General features: G+C 45.9%; 1 pseudogene; it reads left to right on the top strand.

The window, feature by feature from the left end:
* Positions 1–10,490: 10,490 nt before the first annotated feature.
* Positions 10,491–13,946, top strand: LOC123441276 (annotated as a pseudogene).
* The last annotated feature ends 692 nt before the right edge of the window (positions 13,947–14,638 follow it).

The raw sequence follows: 14,638 nt of genomic DNA, 5'->3' as shown, positions 1-14,638 counted from the left end.
TGGTATGGTGCATACTATGATATCTCTTATCGAATTACCACTATCGTTTATGGGTTATGCATTAGAGACAACCGCACTCACTTTAAATAGGGCACCGCGTATTTCCGTTGAGATGACACAGTATAGACTGAGGTTTAGAGAAATCTAAACTGTCGTTTCTTGAAAGTTTGGGGTTTCGACACTTATGTGAAAAAGTTCCAGTCAGATATGCTCGAACCCAAAGCGGATAAATGCATCTTCATAGGATATCCAAAGCAGTTGGGTACATCTCCTATCTCAGATCCGAAAGCAAAGTGTTTGTTTCTAGAAACGGATCCTTTCTCGAGGAAAGGTTTCTCTCGAAAGAATTGAGTGGGAGGGTAGTAGAACTTGATGAGGTTATTGAACCATCACTTCAACCAGTGTTTAGCAGGGCGCAGGAAGTTGTTCATGTGGCGCCTACACCAATTAAAGTGGAAGCTGATGATGGTGATCATTGAGCTTCGAATCAAGTTACTACAAACCTCGTAGGTCGACAAGGTCGCGTACTGCTGCAGCGTAGTACGGTAACCCTGTCCTGGAGGTCATGTTGTTGAGCAACAGTGAACCTACGAGTTATGGAGAAAGCGATGGTGGGCCCAGATTCCGACAAATGGCTGGAAGCCATGAAATCCGAGAGAGGATCCATGGATGAAAACAAAGTGTAGACTTTGGAAGAATTACTTGATGGTCATAAGACTATTGAGTAAAGATGGATCTTTAATGGAAAACAGACGATGATGGTGATAAGTCACTATTAAGAAAAGCTCGACTTGTCGCAAAGATGTTTTTCGACAAGATCAAATAGTTGACTATGATGAGACTTTCTCACTCGTAGCGATGCTAAAGGTCTGTTAGAATAATGTTAGTTGTTGATGCATTATTTATGAAATATTGCACGTAGGATGTCAAAACATTGTTTCCTCGACAGTTTCCTTGAGCAAACATTGTATGTGATACAATCAGGAGGTTTTGTCGATCCTAAAGATACTAGCAAGTATGCAAGCTCCAGCGATCCTTCAGTGGACTGGTGCAAGCATCTCGGAGTTGGAATATATATACTTTGATGATCAAAGATTTTGGGTTTGTACAAGGTTTATGAGAAACTTGTATTTCCAAAGAAGTGAGTGGGAGCACTATAGAATTTCTGATAAGTATATGTGGTTAACATATTGTGGATCAGAAGTAATGTAGAATTTCTGTAAAGCATACAAGGTTGTTTGAAAGAAGTTTTCAAAGGAGTACCTGGATTACGCTACTTGAACGTTGAGCATCAAAGATCTATGGAGATAGATCGAAAGCGCTTAATAGAAGTTTCAACAAGATGCATGCCTTGACAAGTTTTTGAAAGAGTTCAAAATAGATCAGCAAAGAAGGAGTTCTTGGTTGCGTTGTGAGGTATGAATTTGAGTAAGACTCAAAACCCGACCACGGCAGAATAAAGAGAATAGACGAAGGTCGTCTTCTATGCCTTAGCCATAGAATCTAAGGTATGCCATGCTGTGTACCGCACCTGATGTGTGCCTTGACTCAAAGTCTGTTGAGAGGTACAGAGAGTGATCCATGATTGAATCACTAGCAGCGGTCAAAATTTATCCTTAGTAACTAGTGGACTAAGGAATTTTTCTCGATTATGGAGGTGGTTAAAGAGTTCGTCGTAAAGGGTTACGTTGATACAAGCTTTGACACTAATCCGAATAACTATGAGTAGTGAAACGGATTCGTATAGTAGAGTAGATATTTGGAGCATTTCCGAATAGCACATAGTAGCAGCATCTTTAAGATGACATAAAGATTTGTAAAGAACGCACGGATCTGAAAAGTTTCAGAACCGTTGACTAAAACCTCTCTCACGAGCAAGATGTGATCAGACCCCATAAGTATATGGGTGTTGGATTCGTTAGAATCACATGGTGATATGAACTAGATTATTGACTCTAGTGCAAGTGGTAGACTATTGGAAATATGCCCTAGAGGCAATAATAAATTAGTTATTATTATATTTCTTAGTTCATGATAATCGTTTATTATCCATGCTATAATTGTATTGATTGGAAACACAATACTTGTGTGGATACATAGACAAAACACTGTCCCTAGTAAGCCTCTAGTTGACTAGCTCGTTGATCAAAGATGGTCAAGGTTTCCTGGCCATAGGCAAGTGTTGTCACTTGACAACGGGATCACATCATTAGGAGAATCATGTGATGGACTAGACCCAAACTAATAGACGTAGCATGTTGATCGTGTCATTTTGTTGCTACTGTTTTCTGCGTGTCAAGTATTTGTTCCTATGACCATGAGATCATATAACTCACGGACACCGGAGGAATGCTTTGTGTGTATCAAACGTCGCAACGTAACTGGGTGACTATAAAGATGCTCTACATGTATCTCCGAAGGTGTTCGTTGAGTTAGTATGGATCGAGACTGGGATTTGTCACTCCGTGTGACGGAGAGGTATCTCGGGGCCCACTCGGTAATACAACATCACACACAAGCCTTGCAAGCAATGTAACTTAATGTAAGTTGCGGGATCTTGTATTACGGAACGAGTAAAGAGACTTGCCGGTAAACGAGATTGAAATAGGTATGCGGATACTGACGATCGAATCTCGGGCAAGTAACATACCGAAGGACAAAGGGAATGACATACGGGATTATATGAATCCTTGGCACTGAGGTTCAAACGATAAGATCTTCGTAGAATATGTAGGATCCAATATGGGCATCCAGGTGCCGCTATTGGATATTGACCGAGGAGTCTCTCGGGTCATGTCTACATAGTTCTCGAACCCGCATGGTCTGCACACTTAAGGTTCGACGTTGTTTTATGCGTATTTGAGTTATATGGTTGGTTACCGAATGTTGTTCGGAGTCCCAGATGAGATCACGGACGTTACGAGGGTTTCCGGAATGGTCCGGAAACGAAGATTGATATATAGGATGACCTCATTTGATTACCGGAAGGTTTTCGGAGTTACCGGGAATGACGAATGGGTTCCGGGAGTTCACCGGGGGGGGGGGGGGGGGGCAACCCACCCCGGGGAAGCCCATAGGCCTTTGGGGAGACACACCAGCCCTTAGTGGGCTGGTGGGACAGCCCACAAGTGCCCTATGCGCCAAGGAGAAGAAAATCAAGAGAGAAAGAAAAAAAAAGGGAGGAGGCGGGAAGGAAGGGGGACTCCCTCCCACCAAACCTAGTCCAACTCGGTTTGGGGGGGGGGGGAGAGTCCTCCCCCTTGGCTCGGCCGACCCCCTTGAGGGTCCTTGGACCCCAAGGCAAGGCCCCCTCCCTCCCACATATATATACGGAGGTTTTAGGGCTGATTTGAGACGACTTTTCCACGGCAGCCCGACCACATACCTCCACGGTTTTTCCTCTAGATCGCGTTTCTGCGGAGCTCGGGCGGAGCCCTGCTGAGACAAGGTCATCACCAACCTCCGGAGCGCCGTCACGCTGCCGGAGAACTCTTCTACCTCTCCGTATCTCTTGCTGGATCAAGAAGGCCGAGATCATCGTCGAGCTGTACGTGTGCTGAACGCGGAGGTGCCGTCCGTTCGGTACTAGATCATGGGACTGATCGCGGGATTGTTCGCGGGGCGGATCGAGGGACGTGAGGACGTTCCACTACATCAACCGCGTTCTCTAACGCTTCTGCTGTACGGTCTACAAGGGTACGTAGATCACTCATCCTCTCTCGTAGATGGACATCACCATGATAGGTCTTCGTGCGTGTAGGAAAATTTTTGTTTCCCATGCGACGTTCCCCAACAGACCCGTGCCCGTATAGGCTTCAGTTCCGTGATTATATGGGGTGCTGACCCGTGCCCGTATAGGCTTCAATTCCGTGGTTATAGTGGTGCACAACCGTGCCCGTATAGGCTTCACAACCGTGGCTATATAGGGGGCTGCACACCCGTGCTCGTAGAGTCTTCAATACCGTGGCTATATGGGCTGCATAACCGTGCCCGTAGAGGCTTCAATACCATGGCTATAGGGGTTGCACACCCGTGCCCATAGAGGGTTTAATACCGTGTCTGTGAGGGGTTGTGCTTCATTGCCGTCTCTCTGGAGACTTCACTCACATGGATGTGTTGGCTTTCCGTCCGTAGCCGTGCCTGTGGTGGCTTCTATTCCGTGATTATATGGGGTGGTGACCCGTGCCCATATAGGCTTTAGTTCCGTGATTATATGGGGTGCTGACCCGTGCCCGTATAGGCTTCAATTCCGTGGTTATAGTGGTGCACAGCCGTGCCCGTATAGGCTTCACAACCGTGGCTATATAGGGGGCTGCACACCCGTGCCCGTAGAGTCTTCAATACCGTGGCTATAGGGGCTGCATAACCGTGCCTGTAGAGGCTTCAATACCGTGGCTATAGGGGCTGCACACCCGTGCCCGTAGAGGGTTTAATACCGTGTCTGTGAGGGGTTGTGCTTCATTGCCGTCTCTCTGGAGACTTCTCTCACATGGATGTGGTGGCTTTCCTTCCGTAGCCGTGCCTGTGGTGGCTTCAATTCTGTGATTATATGGGGTGGTGACCCGTGCCCGTATAGGCTTCAGTTCCATGATTATATGGGGTGCTGACCCGTGCTGGTATAGCCTTCAATTCCATGGTTATAGTGGTGCATACCCGTGCCCGTATAGGCTTCACAGCCATGGCTATATAGGGGGCTGCACACCCGTGCCCGTAGAGTCTTCAATACTGTGGCTATAGGGGATGCATAACCGTGCCCGTAGAGGCTTCAATACCGTGGCTATAGGGGCTGCAAACCCGTGCCCGTAGAGGGTTTAATACCGTGTCTGTGAGGTGTTGTGCTTCATTGCCGTCTCTCTGGAGAATTCACTCACATGGACGTGGTGGCTTTCCTTCTGTAGCCGTTCCTGTGGTGGCTTCAATTCCGTGATTATATGGGGTCGTGACCCGTGCCCGTATAGGCTTCAGTTCCGTGATTATATGGGGTGCTGACTCGTGCACGCATTTAGATACATCTTCTATCTCAGATCAGTGAGAACGGCGAGAACAGCGATACCGAGGCTCTGCGCACGTGGCTCACAGGGCACTGAGAACGGCGATACCGAGGCTCTGTGCACCTGTCCACTCTACCACCGGGCAGCGACACGGCGAGGCTTCTAGTTTGACCGGTCCCAACGCACGAACGACTCACATTGCAGGGCTGTTTATCTCATTGGGAGGCACTGCACTTCTTTTCCTCCAAATAACAATGATTTTAGGCACTTATCGCATTGTAGTGTTGTTTTTGTATTCACATCTTGAACCTTCACATCGTGGTAGTCCAACTTGGTCTACCTACCATGATTACCACCTACAGAACCTACAGCGGCGGCACCTAAATTCAGAATAGCACTGCCATTTGACGCGATAGGTGTAGCAGCAATTAAATGAGGCCATGGAAAAACCCACTCACGGTTGAGGAACCGAGGAGTCGACCACTGCCCGTTGGGAGGTTGCGACGCAACCTGACCACTCCACCATCACTTCTAGTCTAGTTTGACCGGTCCCAACGCACGAACGACTCGTCTCCGGCTGGTCCACAGGGCAGCGACAGCTGCGACGCTTCGGCTGTTCTGACGGGTCCTATTAAATAGGAACCACCGCCACCTTCTTCACCCACTCGAGCGTCGACCACCCCACTCGTCCACCCCACTTCTCGAGACAGAAAACCTGGAACGATGCCGAAGCATAACCTCACCGCTCGCGACGGCGACGGAGGTCCGTCGAGCCCTAACCGGCGCCGGACGATGAACGAGGACCACGCGCGGTACCTATGGGAGAACAGCCTCTCGGTTCCATGGCCAAGCATCATGCTCCCGGAGGGGTGGAACCTCAACCACTGTCGGGTACCTATACCACAGGTTCCGGCGGATGGCCTCGAGCGTCGGCGCGAGATCAGGTGGAGGCGCTCACTCCTGCCGCTCGATCTGAAGCTGGACCCGGGGTTTGCACCCACCAGCGACCTCTGGGATCGCTGGTTCATCCCGGGCGTCGCGCCCGAGGGGCGTCGGCGGATGTACTTCGCGTCCGTTGGGCCGCGGTCGCCCCCATCGCTTCTGGCAGCCCAAGGACAGGTGGCTGCCCTGCTGCTGGAGGTGGCTGATCCACCGGCAGAGGAGCAGGTGGCTCTGCTACCGCTGGAGGTGGCTGATCCACTGGCAGAGGATCAGGAGGCTGCGCTGGAGCAGGAGAAAGCGCCACCTTCATCCGACAGCGACGAGGAGTAGGTGATGGCGACGGAGCTGGCAGCAATGCGGGGAGTGGCGTGGCGGCAAAACTAGTATTGGGTTTGCCTTTTTGTTTGTAGGGTATATATAGGGTGCCCTTATATATCTATGAAAACATCGAACTTTATCTTAATCGAAATGAAATTATGTTTAATTCGTATTTTGTTTGTAGTAATATTTATCTTAATTGTAATGATGTAAACCCTTTATGGTTTACATCATCTTCGTATTTCCGAGTTTATTTTTTTAAATTTGCAAGGTGAACATCATATAACTTGATGTTTTTTGTGAGATTATTCCGAGCTTGGTTGTGAGTACTTTGAAGGATTTTTTGTCAATTCCTAGGACTGGTTCCTTAACTCTTGAAATTGTTTTGGATTCTGAAAATGACGATATATATGTGAGCATTCATTGTTCCTACTTTATTGGCTTTGGTGGTAGAATGGTTTTCAATAAGGAAGGTTTCAATAATTTTCTTCGGGCATTGTCTATTGAAGTAAACAATTTGGTGCTCATAACCTTCAAAGAGCGTGATCAGGAGCTTGCTGTTATTTTCAACCTTCTGCCGCAGTGATCCTACTTATAGAGTGTAAATTAAAACATTTATGTAGCTTGTATTTGTATGGAGATGTTTTTAATAAAATATTTGGTAGAAAATATTGTTATTCAGTACAAAATATGGTGGCTTTCCTCTTGTAGCCGTTCCTGTGGTGGCTTCAATTCTGTGACTTTGTCGGGGTGCACACCCGTGCCCTTACAGGCTTCAATACCATGGCCATAGGTGTGCTCGCCCGTGCCCATAGAGGCTTCATTACCATGGCTATAAGGGCTGCTCACCTGTGCCCGTAGAGGCTTCTAGATCGTGGCTATACGAGCTGCACACCCGTGCCCGTAGAGGCTTCACTGCCGTGGCTATACGAGCTGCACACCCGTGTCTATATACACATCACATTTGTGCTTGTGATGGCTTCACTCCCGTGATGATATGGGGCTGCACATCCGTGCACGTATAGGCTGCAATACCGTGGCCATAAGGGTCCTCACCCGTGCCCGTAGAGGCTTCAATACCGTGGCTATAGGGGCTGCACACCCGTGCCTCTAGAGGCTTCAATACCGTGGCTATACGGGCTGCACACCCGTGTCTGTATACACATCACATCAGTGGCTGTGGTGGCTTCACTCGCGTGATGATATGGGGCTGCACATCCGTGTCCGTAGAGACTACAATACCGTGGCTATAGGGGCTGCATAACCGTGCCAGTAGAGGGTTCAATACCGTGGCTATAGGGGTTGCATAACCATGCCAGTATAGGTTTCAATACCGTGGCTATAGGGCTGCACATCCGAGCTCATAGAATATTAAATCCCATGTCTGTGAGGGCTTCTGGTTCACTGGCGTGTCTCTGGAGACTTCACTCACATGGATATAGTGGCTTTCCTCTCGTAGTTGTGCCTATGGTGGCTTCAATTCCGTGATTATGTTGGGTGCACACCCGTGCCCCGTAGGGGCTTTAATACCGTGGCTGTAGGGGTTGCATAACCGTGCCCGCAGAGGCTTCAATACCGTGCCTATAGGGGCTCCACACCCGTGGCCGTAGAGACATGATTTGAAGTGTTTTTGTTTTTTTATTGGTCAAGAACTAAAGTATTCATAAGGGAAAGTGTCCATGTAACATAGGAAATAGTCAGTGTCATAACATAGGAAATTTCACCACCTTATTCTAAAATTACATATGTCTAGTATAGATATAAATGTATATTGAATCACTGTTCTCGCAAGAGCACCAGACAAAATAGGATTATTCTTGTTCTGACTTCTAGTTGTTAGAATGGTGGACTTCAAAGGTTTGGTCTTCTGCGTTGTATGTTATGTTGCGTGAATACATTTTGCAGTTGTTCGAATATTTCGCCCTTGTTGTAACCAGTTGTCATCATTCTGTAAGTTAGTTGTTCTCGCAACTGCTTCACATATATCTGCAAAGCAGAGAAGTAATTGATTTAAGAAAAATTATTCAAGGACTCAATGCTACATGTTGCTTGGTTTAACATTATATATCGAAACATCTAGTGGTTTTGACAGAAATAAAACTTACCTCCTCCTATATATATGGAGCTATTCGGGCTGATTTGAGACAACTTTTGCCACGGCAGCCCGACCACATACTTCCACGGTTTTTCCTCTAGATCGCGTTTCTGCGGAGCTCGGGCGAAGCCCTGCTGAGATTAGATCACCACCAACCTACGGAGCGCCATCATGCTGCCGGAGAACTCATCTACCTCTCCGTCTCTCTTGCTGGATCAAGAAGGCCGAGATCATCGTCGAGCTGTACATGTGCTGAACACGGAGGTGCCGTCCGTTCGGCACTAGCTCGGAGCGGATCGTGGGACGGATCGCGGGACGGTTCGTGGGACGGTTCGCGGGGCAGATCGAGGGATGTGAGGACGTTCCACTACATCAACCGCGTTCACTAACGCTTCTGCTGTGCGATCTACAAGGGTACGTAGATCAGAAATCCCCTCTCGTAGATGGACATCACCTTGATAGGTCTTCATGCGCGTAGAAAATTTTTGTTTCCCATGCGAAGTTCCCCATCATCGTGCTGCATTTCTCATCCAGTTTTATTCATTCAGAAATTTCATTCGCGTCCCATCGTAACACTATGAATAACACGAACGAAAAAAGTTCATTCAGAAATTGAAACAACATGCGAAGCGCTGCGTGGATGAAGAAGCAACTAGAAAGTGTAATTTGTTACCTCAACAGGAGGCGCACGGGGTGGGGGTAGAGGGTGGACGATTTGTCTTGGGAAGAGGTAGATGTAGAGAGAAATTTTATGAGCAATCAGCAGTAATTCCTCAGTAGATCTATGATATCTATCCCCAAATGTATTTCCCCGACGCGAGATGGGGAGTGAATGAAATGAGATCTGGAATTTATTGATGGCCGACCCCACTGGTCAGTAAGATCAAGAATTGTAGAGCCCGCATGTCATTACAGCTCGACTGCGGCATCTAGGTCTTTCCGTGATGTCGCCGGAAAAGTGACCCCACTTGTCTGCCAAATGAAACTTTGGAGGGCCCATTTGTCAGTACGACGGCTCAGGTCCAACTGAAGACTTTTCCTGCACGCAAAAGAGATTAGTATGTTCTCTTTATTTGTTCACATCTCTCTCTCTTTATTCTCTCTCGTTCAAATTCAAAATCACCCATGGTGATTTGAGAGTTGCCTTGATCAGGGAAGTAGATCGCGCACAAAATTGAAGTGGATCCGGTCCGAACTTTCTGGGAATCCGGCAAACAATGGTTAGTCAAGCGATCCCGTGATGTTTCCCCGACGCACAAATTTGATGTAGATTTAATTTTCGTCGCGCGATGTTTTTAGTCCATCCTGATGAAGTAGCACGCTCACCGCAATATTTTTTAGTGTGTTTCAATTTCAGGCCATAATTTTTTTTGTAACAGTGTTCGATTTCATTATCAATGTGGTGTTTGAGGTATAACTCTTTTGCCCTGCGAGATGTATAGGGTCGGACCAGCTGATCAGGGCATCAACGTTGGTCTTTCTCTAAATGATATTGCAAGGGCATATGAAAAGAAGGCAATAGCATCAATTGAAACACACTAGAGTCATTTTGCGGTGAAATCTATTGAACCTTAGATTTTTGATACTATGTTGTCTTTGTTTCTGTGCATTATAAACTCTCAAGGCGTAATGTTTCACCATTGAATAATTCAAAGTTATACCTGTTGACATTAATAACATATAGAAAAAAAAAAATCCTTGGTTGAGTATTGTAAATGTGTCCCTGTTCCATCTATGTGTTGCGCAGTTAAAGATCAACAGATGGAAGCAAAAGAAATTGCTGCAAGTGGATAAAAAAAGAGAGTGTAAATGACGTTCAGAATGCACATGCCAGACGGGCTGGGCTGAATGTAGTGAAGGTTGAGAAGCAAGTGCTAGGTAAGCGTGCAATCCAGGAACAAGCTGTGCAGCAGGCAAATGCTAAAAAGGAGTACTGTAGGCAGCAGCGGAAATTTTTCTGCAGTGTCTCGGACTGTTGTTTGTAATCTAGAGTTGCAACACAGAAACCGTACCAATCTGTCAGTCGAGGTAACGATGATTTTTTTTAAACTCGATATTCTTATTTCATAAATCTTGAGACACAAATAACACTTCATATGCACCTATTTGTTAATGCTTAAAGGTCGCGGAGAGCAGTCGATCTGATGGATTGGTTTTTCCTGACGGTCGTGGTGTCAGAACATTGGATGTGGCCCAAAGAAGCAGTATCTCATCAATCGGAGGAAGAATCTTTACTGATCTGCGGCATGAGAATAAAGGAGAGGTGATAGCACCGTTGATCAAGCAAGAATTATGTCAAAGACTTTTGTTATTCGAATTTAATCAATAAAATCTATCTGTGTTTTCGTGTGTCATAGGCTTGCGAGGAAAATAACAGGGGTCACGCCAGTCCATGCCAGGAACAAAGGCTTCAACAAATTGTGTATACTGGTGACAATTTAAAGATGATGAGGCAAGGTCCTTTCAAAGGATCTTCATTGGCGTTCAGCATGAGAGGTCCTTCCAGAGGATCTCCGATGGCTTCCAAGATTGTTAACGAAATATCCAATGCACGGAGGATGTCACCAAGATGTGCTGAGGAGTGCAGACATGAGGAAAGAAAGGTGACGACACGATCATGTTCCTTGTATGTAAATCCTGCTTTAGATTGTAGAGTGAAAGCAGAAGCACGGCGTGCCTCTTTTGATCATATAGTGCAAAGAAAAGCATGGCCGTGCCTTTTACATGCACATGCACGTGGATTATGTGCTTCTGGTTTACACCACGTATGTTCCTGCCAAAAACTTACTGCTAAATCCTGCTACATTATTATACATATGTTTTAAAGCTTTCAAAACGATAAAATAAGATGTAAATGTCTCAGGTGCCTCTGATATCTAATTTTTTTGCAACCTTCATGTGCAGGACTTCACAGGGAGTACGACAGATGAGTCAAATAACTGCATGATTCCTTTAGACACCCTTAAGGGAAAAGAACGTGCAGATGAGCAAGTAGTATACAGGGACGGTTATTGCGACAGCAAAAATGTTGAGGTGGAAGGAGTGCAAGTCGTTGGGTTTACGGGTACCAGAGAATCATATAACAACAACATTCCTGAAGATGACAGAATAGAAGGAGGCAACAACGTTCGAGAAGTAGTGATGGACTGGACATCTAGCAGTGGTGGCGCCCCCGCAGCTGACAAGCAAGCGAGCTGCAGCAGCTTTGTCAGAAATGAGCTAATTCCTGGTCATGAAAGGGATGATATCTCAAGTGACAACGATGACGACCCTAATGGAGACACGTTAGATAGCATTGATGTCGGGAAGGCAATGCAAGAAGAGAAAGAAATGGATGACATGTTCAAAGGAAGCGCATACCCGTCGATCGAGGAAGTAACGCAAGCACGTGAACCAGAGGATGGGTTGCATTTCAAAACAAGGGACAATGCCTTCTTTTTCTTCTGCACATTTGCTAGAAAGGTTGGTTTTTCGGTGAAGCGATCAACCACCAGAGGAGCAGGCCCCGAGCAGGAGGTTGACAAGCAAATGTTCCGTTGCACAAAGGAAGGTGTGAATAAAACGACCGAGAGACTTGTGAAGCACAGAAGGAGCAATTGCTTGATTAGGACAGGCTGTCCTATTGAAATAACAACAAAAAGAGATATAGAGATGGGAGTATGGTACTTAAGGAATGTTCGCCTAGAACACAACCATGTGCTACACCCGTGTGATTGGATGCTGAAATTTATGAGGTGCTATAAGAACATGAGGCCCGAGGAGAAACTTTTTATCCAGGTCCTGCAGAAGGCAAGGCTAGAGCCAAGAAAAATCATGCAGATCTTCACTTCCATGGGTAAAACGAGGCGGGAAATTATGTTTGAGACTATTGACATAAGCAACATTGCATGCCAGGACAGAGCTGGACAGAGAAACACAAATATCGAGGACACGATGAATCTGTTTGCGGAAATGCAGAGGAAGAGGGCAGGGTTTCATCATGTCGAAGAAATCGATGGAAACAATGTGGTTCGAAGCCTGTTCTGGACAGACTCATTGTGCAAGATGAATTATGGCATGTACGGAGATTTCGTGTCTTTTGACACGACATTTTCTACGGACATATACGGATTACCGTTTGCACCAATAATCGGGGTTGACAACCATGGGTCGTCCGTCCTTTTTGGAATAGGCCTCTTAAAGGATGAGACGATAGGGTCATTCAAATGGCTCCTAAGTACATTTGTTGAGGCAATGGGAGGAAAGGAACCAAAGTTCATAATAACAGACCAGGACAAGGCGATGAAGGCGGCGATAGAGCAAGCACTTCCGAATACCAGACACAGGTTCTGCTTGTGGCATATAAGGAAGAACATGAAGGAGAACAATGCGACAGTGTTTGCGCAACATCCAGGGATGTCTGATGAGTTACATCTAATAATCGAAAACTCACTAAATGCAGATGAATTTGAAGGCTCGTGGAAAAGAGCGATTTCGAAATATAAAGCAGAAGGAAACATGCATCTGAATGCGTTGTGGGACCTTCGTACATTCTGGGTACCAGCCTACTTCAAGGACTGCTTTTATCCATTCTCATCGACGACCACACGTAGTGAGAGCACGAACTCAATGTCGAAAAATTATGTGAACCACAAGGATACCATAGCGATGTTTGTTGGTGCGTACAACATCATCCAGCGAAATTGCCTTGCTACGCTTGACAAGAAAAGTCACCGGACAGAAGAGAAGGTATGTTCATGAGAGACAGGTTTCTCAATAAAAACAGAAGCAAGTGAAATATACACTAATGAAATTTTCAGGAAATTTCAGCTAGAGCTGCGCCACCGTACATACTACAAGTGTCACGACCTGGCAAAAGGTGGGCAATACCTTTTAAAAACGATCTCATCGCAAGATAAAGACAGGAAACTGTACCCAGGTGAGGAATTTGATAGGTCTGAGTTCAGGGTAGATGTGGATGAGCATAAGGAAATATACATGTGCAGCTGCAAGAAGATGACTAGGGATGGCATTCAGTGCTGCCACGTACTTAAGGTTATGGACCACACAGGCATGGTTGAACACCTTCCAAAATCCTTTATCATCCCCAGATGGACCAGGAATTGGTCAGATAGCTTGAGACTACTGGCTACAAGTCAAGGTGACAGCATGACCGCACAAGAAGATGAAACTATGAGATTCGGTCTCTTGTATGCAGAGTTGTCCGATATATGTTCACATGCTTGCAGAAAGGACAAGGCATACAATGTGCTACTTGAGTTATGCAAGAAATGAAAATAAAAGTCATGACTGCACTTGCTGATGAGACAGACACGGGCAAAAATCCATGTGACGCAAGTCTGAAAAATCCACCTTTGGCTGGCTCGAAGGGAAGGAAAAAAGGGGACCGAATCGAAGCTGGCTCTGAGAAGAACATAAAAAGAGGTAGACCCAGTTGCAGCCGTTGCAATTCAAAGGGGCATACGAAATCTAGTTGTCCTACTAACCCAGAAGTGATTGAAAGAATTAGGATTCAAGAGGGGAAGATGAAAGCACGGGAGGAGAAAAAGGAAAGATCAATGAAATGGCCGACAACACCAACGAGATCATCGAAAATATGAAACGGAGAAGGAGAATGCAGTCTTATCCCGGGGCCAAGACTGTTAACACCATCATCAACGCGAACAACGCCACTGACAACACCTGCTACCACACTAACAACAGAACATAGAAAGCAAAGTCCTGTAAGCACTCCAAAATCTAGTGTCACACAGGCGAGGCACACAAAATGTCAGCAACCAAACTTGGTTGAAGCAACAACATGTGCGGATCCTACATTGAGAAAAGAAAGAACGGAATGGAGACAGTTTTCTACCGGCGAACAATACGAGTGAAGAATTGAAAGGTAAAAGGAAGTTCTGAACAGAAATAATATAATGTAAGCTATTTTGGACCGTAGAATATTGCTTCCTAATACTTGAAGAAATGTACCCATGAAGAATTATTCTAATTTTTGTTTTCTTCGGTGTATTCTTTTTAATAGGAGAATGACAATGCTGATATTTGGGGAGAGAAGATTTGTTCTCTTCAAAAAACAGTGTCATCCGTTGTAGCAGGACTTATTTTTTCTTGTGGAGTTGTAAGTTCTGTAACTCTGTTTTGAGGCACAGCCGCGCGCTTGTAAAACGGTTCCTCTCGTGGCCTTATGATGGTGCCTCTGATATTTAAAGTCTGAAAGGATGGCCGTGCATGTGAAATTATAACTCTTTTTGTCCTGATGGCGTTCCACCTCTGACATTTTTATGTTCCGGTA

This window comes from Hordeum vulgare, chromosome 3H (assembly GCF_904849725.1).
Source record: "Hordeum vulgare subsp. vulgare chromosome 3H, MorexV3_pseudomolecules_assembly, whole genome shotgun sequence".
In the NCBI taxonomy this organism is placed as follows: Eukaryota; Viridiplantae; Streptophyta; class Magnoliopsida; order Poales; family Poaceae; genus Hordeum; species Hordeum vulgare.
This window is presented reverse-complemented; position numbering and strand designations above follow the sequence as displayed.